Raw genomic sequence first — 11,568 nt, 5'->3', positions numbered from 1 at the left:
CTTTTAATCGCTCATTATTTGCTTTTGTAGGGCATATGGAAGCCATGGAGAACAAGAAGATATCATTTTGGCAAAAAGAGAAGAAAATGAAAGATTTCATACTACCCCATACTACCCAGATGGGAGGATACGATGCAATCTAGAGCCGGATTGATTTGGTGTTCTGTCCGTATTTTCCATACTACCCAGGTATCACGGGGCCATATGGAGGCCATATGCAGCCCGTATGGAACGCGAATCTAGGGTTTTACGGAGTGCTATACGACCCCCATACGACCCCTATACGGCCCGTATGCCTCGGGGAGTATATATACTCACTTTTAGGGCTGATTAAAGGACTTTTTGCTGGCCGACTTTTGGGAGATCATTTGGGAGATCTTGGGCGACCTTGGGGAGGAGAAAGAGGCGAGAAAGCTAGAAGATCATTCAAGCCCAAGGTCCAAGGCTCTCAAGGCAAGAAGACAACATTATTCAAAGGGGAGATCGATCACGACTTGAAGGAAGGAGAACCGCGGCTAGAGGAAGCGTCATTCGGCATTCCTTTGGCGGGGGAAGCATCATTTGGCATATTCTCGCCTCATCCTTCACCATTTCATCTAGGGAGTGTCATACTATGTCTTTTGTTTCATGTTTTTGCTTGATTGTATGCTTTGTTATGAGATGATGACACACTAGACCCCCAAGGCCACGGGTGTTGGTGAACCTTGGGGGTTTTATCATGTATTTTGGATGATTACTTGTTAATTCTATGCTTGGGTATGTTTGAGATCTAATCCATTGTTTTTCATGCTAAGTGTTACACCAAGGAGAAATCCGTAGCTCTTTTTATGAATGATGCATGTAGATGTGACTTGCTCGCATGTATTAGGTCATGAATGGATTAGAAGGGGATACTTGTATCATCACGCCGAGAAATTGGGTGTTTGCTAGCCCTCAATGTAGGTTTAATCCGAAGAAGAGTAGGTTTATTCCTAAGCGAGATTTCCTTGTACTTAATGCAATCGTAGGAATGTAGATTTGGAAGAAATTCCTATCTATGTTCAGTATGGGATTAGGGTTCAATCGCGAGAAATTGGGGTTGTTCTAATCTTGGAATCTCATGGTCCAATTTACCCTTGCATGTTTAAATCATCATCCATGTTGCATGATAACCCCTCAAGGGGATCCACATCCATAGGCCTTTGCACTTCATTGATTCTCTTGCTTGCTTATTGCTTGTTCTCTTAATTTGCTAGCAAATCTTGTGTTTAGTTTTATTTGTATTTAGTAGAGTAAATCCATCACTTAAGATCTTAGGCTAGATAATAGCTTGAGAAGGAGTAATAGGAGATCCTTAGCCCCGTGGAATACGATCCTCGTGTCTTTGCACGAGGTATTACTTGGCGATCCCGTACACTTGCGGGGAAGCGATCAGTGCTCGGGTATTGCAAACTCCATGTTTTCCGGCTCAGGTGAGACCTCGTGTGGACGCTTGCCAGCTTGCTTCTTTGTCCTGGGGCCATACCTACAAGTATTGGAAAGAAATCGATAAAATTCATTCAAAATAACAATACTAGAGAAATCTACACAGCCATGTGGAAATTCCACACGCCCGTGTGGATCCATAGGGCGGGAAAGCCGCAAAGCCACTATGCAATACACTAAAAAATACATCATAAATTCATTCTAAAGTTCTCCTAAAGCAAGAATCCATCATTTAAACATCAAAACAAAGGACATTCACCATATTTAATAGAATAAAATCAAGTATGGTGAAGAATAGAGAGAATGAGGATTTACTGGAAAGATGAAGATGAAAACCTTGAAATCGGCCGGAAAACTCAAATAAAATTTCTCTAAATCGATGGTGCGAAGTCTGGAGAATATGAGGATGTGTTCTCAAAGTGTTTGGGAGTGTGAAATTGAAAAGGCGAACAAGATGTACAAAGAGAAATCGTTGCCTTTTGAATTCTGTACATCCACATAGGCATGTGGAAATTATCCACGCCCGTGTGACTCTACAAAATAGCCTCACAGAAGCAGACACGCACCACTGTTTGCTCTCAGGATGGCATTCTTTGGCTCTAAACGCAACCACAAGGGCTTGTGCAAATTCCCGAAGCCCGTGTGCCCGACCCACAAGAGCATCCACACACCCCTGTGGCGCCCCTATCCACACGAGAATTTCTCTAAGTGTTTCACATGCCCATGTGGAAATTCCACACGGCCGTGGATCTTCACATGGGCCACTCACAGGGGTACTCACACACCCCTGTGTCTTCTCGGGAAGGAAGAGAACTTTCTATATGAAATCACAAGGGTGTGTGGATATTATCCACGCTCGCGTGTAGTTCGCAAGGTCAGACACAGGGCAGACGCACACCCTTGTGTTTTCATGAGATAGAGCTCTGAACTTCTATAGAGAAACACACGCCCGTTGGAAATTCGACATGGACGTGTGACCATCAGAAGGTCGTTCATAGAGGCAGACACACACCCCTGTATCGTCTCGCGATGAGCTCTAAATGAAAACACACGCCCGTGTGAAATTTTCACATGGCCGTGTGTCTTCTCTGGATAACTTAGAAAACTTTATAGGCTTTGTAAAAAATTTCTAAACATTTACATCTATTCAGAGACTGTGTAAACTATGCAAAACTGAACAGAGAAACATGAAAAACATGCTCAAACGACCAAGAAAACTTTGTCACACACAATTAAGCACATGATAATACAAATAATCCAAGAGAAAATCACAACAATAGCATGTAAAAGATCAAGGCACCAACAGTCAAGCTTTTATTCATGCAAATACTAACTACACCCTAGAAAAACAGGAAAAACATGCCTTGTCTCCCAAGAAGCGCATGTTTAACGTCACTTAGCTTAACTTACTCGACCTTACGTCACGGGGGCTCATAGATGAAGGTTTCCCTCTTACCTATAACCTGAAAGCATGATGAATATAGTCTTTTAAAAGTAGAGGGGGAGTTATCAAGTCTGTTACCGCACAAGGGTTCATCACCCTTACTCCATTCTTGCTCATCCCCATTAGCCTTGGGGCATTTCTTGTGACATCTCCTTACACGCTTCATCTTCTGGATCAACTTCTTCATGAACCTCGTGGTAGGTTACACCTTGTCTTCTAGACCAAGCATCAAGACTTCTTCATTCTCCACTCCTTGATCTAGCACCCCTTCATATGGGTCCAGATTCATCATTTCCTGTACATATTCATCTATTAGTTCATTGGTAGTGTCAACAAAGTAAAGAGTATCATCAAAATCTAGAGAATGTATCATGGCTTTGGCGAGGTGATATCTAAGATTGTCATCGCCAACTCATAAAATCAACTCCCAGTCGTCTATGTCAATGAGAGCTTTGGAAGAATGCAAGAACAACCTCCCAAGTATCAGCGGGACATCCTCATCAACATCCAACACTACAAAGTCTACAGGAAATATGTACTTATCAATCTTCACAAGTACATCTTCGATAATGCCCCTCAAATGTCTGACCACTTGGTCCGCCAATTGTATTGTCATCCAAATGGCCCTAGGCTCTCCCAAGTTTAGCTTTCGAAAGAATGTATAAGGCACGATGTTAATACTAGCCCCTGAGTCCGCCAATGCCTTATCTTCATGCAAATGACCAATGTTGCATGGAATGATAAAGCTTCCGGGGTCCTTCTTCTTGTTCAGCATATTCTTTTGCAATACTGCCAAACTAGTTGCACTAAAGATCACAAATGCACCCTCCTCGAACTTCCTCTTATTGGTCAAGAGGTCCTTGAGGAACTTTGCATACCGAGGCATTTGAGAAAATGCCTCCACAAATTGGATGTTAATGTCCAACTTCTTGAGTAACCCCAAGAACTTCTTGTATTGCTCATCATTATGGTCGTTCTTCATCCTTGAAGGTTAAGGGATTCTTGGCTTGTAAGGCGGGGGTGCCACCACTTTTCCTTTTGTTCTCTCCTCAACCTCCATGACCTCAGGTCCTTCAACAACGCTCTTCTCGCTCGGAAGCCTACCCTCAACCTCATGACCACTTCTCAAAATGATCATCTTCACATGTTCCCTCAGATTGGTTTTAGTGTTACTAGGTAAGCTTCCTTCAGGTCTCTCTGATAATGACTTTGCAATTTGCCACACTTTATTCTCTAAATTGTGCAATGACGCGGTGTGGTTGCGAAGTGTAGCTTCTACCAACCTGGACGAATCTGGTGAAAGCCTTCTCTAACTGAGTCATCCAGTTTTCCAACCATGAAACTCGGTTCTCCATATTCGGGGCTTCTTGTTGTTGTTGGAAACCAGGTTGTGCCATTGTATTCTGTTGCCCTTGATTGCACCATGATAGATTCAGATGTCCCCCCAACCTGAATTGTCTGTAGTGTTGCTATATGGATTTCCTTGGTTTTTCATTGCGTTGCCCATAAAATCCACTTGTTCAACAGAGGATGTGCCACCAATAGAAATCAAGTAATCAGATGAAGCATGTCCTTCCCCATACCCTGTGCAACTAGTCACGGCTTCCACTCTATTAGAAGTTAGAGTGTCTAACTTCTTCCTCAATAATCCACTTGGGCCACCAATAAAGTAACAGTGTCAATCTCATGATGTTCGACTACCATTTTTCTTTATCTAGTATTCCAGTAATAACTGTTCATAGCCATTTCTTCAATGAGATGTTGGGCTTCTTCGAGGGTCTTGCTCCCTAAGGTACCTCCTGCTGCAACATTAAGTAATTGTCTTGTGCTCGAGTTCAACCCATTATAGAAAGTCTGAATGATAATCCACTTGGGATACCCATGTTGATGACATTTCTGTAGGAGCTCCTTGAACCTATCCCATGTCTTAAATAGAGACCCCAATTCCGTTTGCACAAAAGAGGATATTACCTTTCTAAGCTTCATAGATTTTCTGAGAGGGAAATATCGAGCAAGAAAAGATTCTACCATCTCCTCCCATGTAATGATTGATGCTCTAGGTAATAAATGTAGCCATTGCTTTGCTCTCCCTTTCAAGGAAAATGGGAAAGCCCTCAACTTGATAGCATCATCCTTAACACCATTGACCTTGAGCATGTCGTACACTTCCAAGAAGTTCTCTATATGATTGTTCGGATCCTCATCGGCCAAACCATTAAACTATGCCAACTTCTATAACATTTGGATGAATGATGCCTTGAGCTCAAAATTCTAAGCTATAATCGGTGGCCACAGAATGCTAGATAGTGTGCCAAGAACTGTAGTTCTGGCATAATCGGGCACTGTCCTCTTCTGCTCATTCTATTCTGCCATATCTGACCGTTGACTTTTTACGTCAACTTGATTTGTCTGTTCTTGCACAGGTTCTTTACCCCTTATACAAAGTGTTCGTTAAAGTTCAGGATTACCTTCAACCAATGTCGAAGGGTTTCCTCGGATCATAACCTGGAGCTGCAAACAAAGAAAGAAAAATAAGTTATAACTATGGAAGAATAAGAAAATGTGAAATAGAACAAGTGATGAATAGCTAAAATAGCAAAGTGCAAAGTGTTTCTAAAATGCCTATTCCATGGCAATGGCACCAAAAACTTGACAACGCCCTTTTTGCGTGTGTATAGCAAGTGAATGGATTTGTCAAAGTAATAATACCCAGTGAGTGGGTAGTCGAATCCACGAGGAATAGTGATTAGAAATGCAAAGATTTCTATTTAACTTAAACGGAAATGAATTATTAGTGATGTGAATAAGAATCAATGCAAATAGTAATAAGAAAAGAAGATGGAGGCGCAAATAAAATATAGGAGAGGCAATCGACAATAAAAGGGGAATCCGGACATTGCTCACCCTAAGACTATTGCTTCAAATGCAAGAACAATCATTATGTCTCTTAACTGATGTCTATTGAGTCATGGAAATCATTAAACACACGGTCCCAAAACTTAAGGTCAACCGTGACTAACCCTGCACTATGCCCAGGCTTAGAAATCACTCAGTATTAACACCTCACACTGTGCTAGGTTACGTAAATCTCTAGGGATTCCAAGTGACAAACCTTATTCCCTAAAATAGATCTAACCCTTTGGTAGAGACAAAATACCCCTAGTCACATTTAAGTCCCAGATACTAAAAATTACTTCAATGCTTCACTCTGTTGCTTGTGCAACTAAGCCCCAGCGGAGTTCATCTCTTAGCACTTCACTCTAATGTGACCTCAAAGAACTCTTGGAATATAGAGGTAGGATAAATCGCATCAAAGGGGAAAGGGGATGTTCCGCTACCTTTCAACTCACCCTCTCAACCCTCTCCAATCTAGCATTGTCTAACCCTCATGGTGTGTCACTCATTCACAAGGATTACTAAAATGGATTCTCAATCCTAGTGTCACTCTAAGGGAAAATCAACTCAACAAGCATTCAATATTAGAACTCAATTAAAACATCAATTAAAGAAAGCTAAATAAAAGGTCAAAGAAACAACATCATCCTAGGGTTTACATGTCCAAGTACCCACTAAGGGTTTAGCTCTCCATGGAGCAAAATACAATCAATAATAAAATCAAAATTAAAAATATGCAATCGATGAATAAAACCCCCTTGGTGTTCGTATTGATGGTCTTGTGAAGGTGCCACATCTTCTCCAAAGGTCCCTTCATCAAGCCAAGGGCACACCTCACTGGACCGGTTCCGACGAAAGCTCCCCCAATAACTCCCTTCCAAAGGAAACATGGTATCTAAGGCCATAAATCTGTCCAAAACCCTAGACAAAGCCTCTCCAAACCCTAGCCACGGGTGCCTCCAAAGGTTGAGAAAAGATAGCCAAAAGATAGAAAAAAGAATTTTGAAATCGGGCTAAAATCACGACTTAAATAGGGCTGAAATCGGGCAAACACACGGGCCTGTGAAATTTCCACACGTCCGTGTGAATCTCTAGGATATTGTTTTCCAGCGGCTTGTGGGCAGTAACTACTACAGTAAATTGCTATAGTGCTCTGCCAAAATACTACTAAATCCACACTTTTCATCGAGACAACATAAACAGGCACATGTCCATCCTGTAGATTACTTTTTATCTTCAAATAAAAGCACATTTGATGACATCTTTCTAGCTTTGCATAAGTCAGAACACATGAGCGTAACTGCCTTTGTACCCCTCCAATTTGCATATTTCCTAGAACACAATGGAGGTTGGCACACACTCACATGTCTTTGAGCACAACTTGTGTCTTCACTTTTGTTCATTCCAAGATTACATCAACTAAAGTACAGACGCAATCTACTTTAGCTTTTTTCTTCTATACTTGTCTGTGCAACCCTGTATGCGCAAAAGAAAACAAACACACATATATTACCGATAAAATCTGAGAAAACTAATAATCATAGTAAGAGAAGAATACTTAGTATTACTAATACACAAGCACTTATCAAACTATCCCACACTTAAGCTTTTGCTTGTCCTCAAGAAAAAATAAAACAATAAAGCATAGGAGAAGGAAATGTTGAAAGTGCTTGGCCTTATGTCCACCAAAACATGCAAAGGGAAGCATTCTACAAATAACGGGAATTTCAACACTAAATGTGAAAAATCAATGCTATAACTAAAAACTCGAATAAAAAAAGGACAACAAACCCAAAATTGTGTTAGTGTGTGTATACTCACTCAAGTTGACCTAATGTATACTCGTCAAAGTTTTAAGCATAAGAGACTTATTTATAAACAAAACAAAGCAAAGAGACGGCAGTAGCTTCACACATCCTCTAATGTAGTCCTTTCCGAAGCGGCCGCTACGGTGGCTTTCACACTTTCGAGGTGGTAGCTCTATCTACCGGGGTAGTAGCTTTCACTTACCCTGTGAGATAGCTCTTTCTCTTCTTAGGACATAACTAGTATCCGATTTATGAGAGTAGCTTCATACTTCATAGGTGGTAGCTTTTCCACCCGAAATTCACAACCAAAATAAACAATTTTCTTTCTTTTTTTTAAACAAGATTAACACAACAAATAGCAACTAAACTAGTCCCTTAAACATTGAACTTGAGTTTCCACAAGGTTTCATGAGCGAGTAGTTCAACAAGCGTCAATCGTTAAAAAATTCCTAAAAATTCAAGTAAAAACTAGAGCATGAGAACATTCAAAGTTAAAAATTCTGCTAACTTAAGAATACAACCACTACAACTAAAGTGAACCGCCATTGGCTACATCATCATGTAATTTCAGTCAAAACTTGTGTAATGTACATGTGTAATCCGAACTCCGCCCCCCACCCCACACACACACACATACACACTTAAAATGTACATTACCATCAATGTATGCATGCAAGCATAATAAAAAGTATAACATTCAAGACCAAATGAGAAGGTGGGCAATTAAAACAATCCTCCCCTGAACTCTTAATGGTACGTTTGATGGAGCTATATTCCTTGAGGGTTGAGTTCCAATGAGTTGTGGAGCACACACGGCCATGTGAAAATCACTTTGACCGTGTCTATGACTAGTCAATTTTCATACTCACAAGACCATCTACACATAGAAACAAGGGGGATTTAATAAAGCTCAACAAAAATAAAATAAAACTCGAGTATATAAAGATAAAGCAATGAAATACAACTCAAGACAACAAAATGAAGATAAACTTAGAAGGAAGATCCTTTTTGAGTAGTACAAGTCCAAAATAAAATACGGAAAATAAAATAATTTATGAAAACATAAAGAACTAAAAAAAGACGCATCAAGCATTGGTGTCCTCCGTGGTCTCTGCTGGTGCTATTGCTTGTGCTGATGAAGAAGGTGGATCAACTGGTGCTGGCACTGGTGATGATGGTACTAAGAATGCCTGAGGAGTCGTCAATCGCATAACAAATGGTAAGGTCACGTCTCGCTCGAGTAACTACTGTAATATGTCGAGACACGCCATAATATCCCTACAGTGATTCGAGCCTCTCAAATCAATCGTGGGCTGGAGTCGCAGAGAATATCCGAACTGGTGGAGGCTCCTGCGCTATAAGGGATGCCTTTGTCTTATCATGCTCTGGCTGTGACTCAAGCGCAGGTTGAGAACCCTTTGTTGCATGACCCTTGGCCTTGACTAGCTCTGGTAAGGGCATGTTCATCACATATACAACATCTCTATATCATCTGATCATGCCCATGAGCCGTTATGCAAAAGTCCACAAATACATAAAAAATTTCTCTCTAAACTAATTTCACAATATGCACCTACCATTTAAACATGAAAATGAAACAAGAATCACCAATTTCACCAAAATAAATAAAGTTTTGCAAAAAGAAAGAAGAAAAAGGGCTTACCGACGAAGTGAAGATGAAAAACCATTAATACAGCCGGCAAACAACCCTAGAACTCTATATATAGATGATGAGAAGTTGAGAAAGTAAAGAAGGGCATTTTTTAAGTGTTTGGGAGTTAAAAAACAAAAGGACAAGAGCGTTTTATAAAGAAAAAGTCACCGTTGTTCATTATCTACACATCCACAACGACTTGTGGAAATTACCCAGGCCCATGTGGCTCCACAAGGGAGCTTCACAAGGGCAGACACACGCCCTGTATGCTCTCAGGATAGCTTATGACTCTCTCTGAATGCATCCACACGGGTGTGTGGAAATTCCCAACTCGGATTATAGGTGTTACTATATGGATTGCCTTGATTTCTCATTCCATTACCCCAAAAATCTACTTGCTCTGCCGAGGATGTACCACAAATAGATATTGGGCAATCAGATGAAGCATGTCCTTCCCCACATCCTATCCAACTAGTCATGACTGGCACTCTATTAGAAGTTAGAGTGTCTAACTTCTTGCTCAAAGACTCCACTTTGGGCTGCCAATGAAGTAACTGCGCCAATCTCATGAAATCCAGCTACTTTCTTCCTATAACTTGCATTCCACTGATAATTGTTCATAGCCATTTCTTCAATGAGAATCCGAGCTTCTTCCGGGGTCTTGCTCCCTAAGGTACATCCTACTGCAGCATCAAGTAACTGTCTTGTGCTTGGGTTTAACCCATTATAAAAAGTCTGAATGATCATCTACTGGGGAACCCATGTTGAGGACATTTCCACAGGAGCTCGTTGAACCTATCCCATGTCTCAAATAGAGACTCCAATTCCATTTGCACAAAAGAAGATATTTCTTTCCTAAGCTTTGCAAATTTTCCGAGAGGGAAATATCGGGCAAGAAAGGCTTCTACCATCTCCTCCCATGTAGTGATCGATGCTCTAGGTAATGAATGTAGCCATTGCTTCACTCTCTAACACGTCCGAATATGCGTGTACACCGTAAGTGCACGAGTGTCGAAGTAATAATCCAAGATGAGTCGGTATCGTATCCATAGAGAGTAGGGAATAAAGATACTTAAATTGTTTCTTAACTAACGTGGAAGATGAATAGTGACATGTGTGACAAGATTCAAATTTCAAGAGTAAAAATAACAAGAAATAGAGCACAAGTAAAGGAGAAGGTAAGGCAATCGATAAAGATGGGGTACTTGGGTATTGTTCCACTTAGGACAATTGTTTCAAGTGCAAGAAACCTCTATTATGCTTATTAATTAATGCAATAGTGAGTCGTGGAAATCCTTAATTGCATAGTCCCAGATCTAAAGTCAACCATAACTAACTCTATACATGTCCCGGAGGAGAAATCGAACAATCTCAACACTTCACACTCGTATAGAATTACAATGAGCTTTAGGGACTCCAAATGATAAATCCTATCCCTATTTATAGACCTAACCCTTTGGTCCAGGTGAAAGATCCCTAGGCATAATTAAGCCCTAGATGCTAAAATCACTTCAACACTTCACTCCGTTGCACTCGGAACTAAGCCCCAGAGGAAGGTCATCCCTTAGCCCATTCACTCTACTATGACCGCAAAGAACTCTTGGAATGTGGAGGTAGGATAGATCAAACCGGAGGGGAAAGGGGACGCTCCGCTACCTCTCGACTCACCTTCTCAACCCTCTCCAATCTAGCTTTGTCTAACTCTAGTGGTGTGTCACTCACTCACAAGAGTTACCAAGAAGAACTCTCAGCCCTAGTGTCACACTATGGGAGTATTCATACAATCAAGCATACAAGATTGGAACTCACAATAAACATCAATTAATTAAAAGCATAATAAAGAGATTCAATGACATGAATATATCCTAGTATTCACGAATACCCATGTCCCCACTAGGGGTTTAGCTCTCCATGGAGCTTGATACAATCAATGAAATCGAATGTAAAAACAAAGCACACATAGAAAACCCCCTCATTAGTCATGATGATGGCCTTATGGAGAGTCCTCTACTCATCGCAAGGGTCCCTTTGTCTGGCCTAGGATACACCTCGCCGGATCGGTGCCGACGAAAGCTCTCCCACTAACCTTCTTCCAAACAGCACGCGATGTCGGAGCCGTAGAACCTCTCCAAAGCCCTAGCCAATACCTCTCAAAAGCCTAGCCGCAACCCTCTCTGAAGTTGTGGAAAACATGGAGAAAAGAATGCTAAAATCGGGGCTGAAATCGGCTTTTAAAGGGCTGGAATCGGGAATCCACACACCCGTGTGAGCGCCCCTTTAGATTTTTCACACGGGCATGTGGA

At 41.2% G+C, this 11,568-nt stretch overlaps 1 non-coding gene across 1 annotated transcript; it reads left to right on the top strand.

Annotated features, from left to right (window-relative positions):
• The first annotated feature begins 10,021 nt into the window (after positions 1–10,021).
• LOC120254546 lies at positions 10,022–10,128 on the top strand. Its single transcript, XR_005534652.1, has one exon. It is a non-coding gene; the product is annotated as a small nucleolar RNA R71 (small nucleolar RNA).
• The last annotated feature ends 1,440 nt before the right edge of the window (positions 10,129–11,568 follow it).

The sequence above is a fragment of the Dioscorea cayenensis genome, unplaced genomic scaffold (assembly GCF_009730915.1).
Source record: "Dioscorea cayenensis subsp. rotundata cultivar TDr96_F1 unplaced genomic scaffold, TDr96_F1_v2_PseudoChromosome.rev07_lg8_w22 25.fasta BLBR01000483.1, whole genome shotgun sequence".
Classification (NCBI taxonomy): domain Eukaryota; kingdom Viridiplantae; phylum Streptophyta; class Magnoliopsida; order Dioscoreales; family Dioscoreaceae; genus Dioscorea; species Dioscorea cayenensis.
Note: the sequence above shows the minus strand (reverse complement) of the source record. Positions and strands in the feature narration are given on the sequence as shown.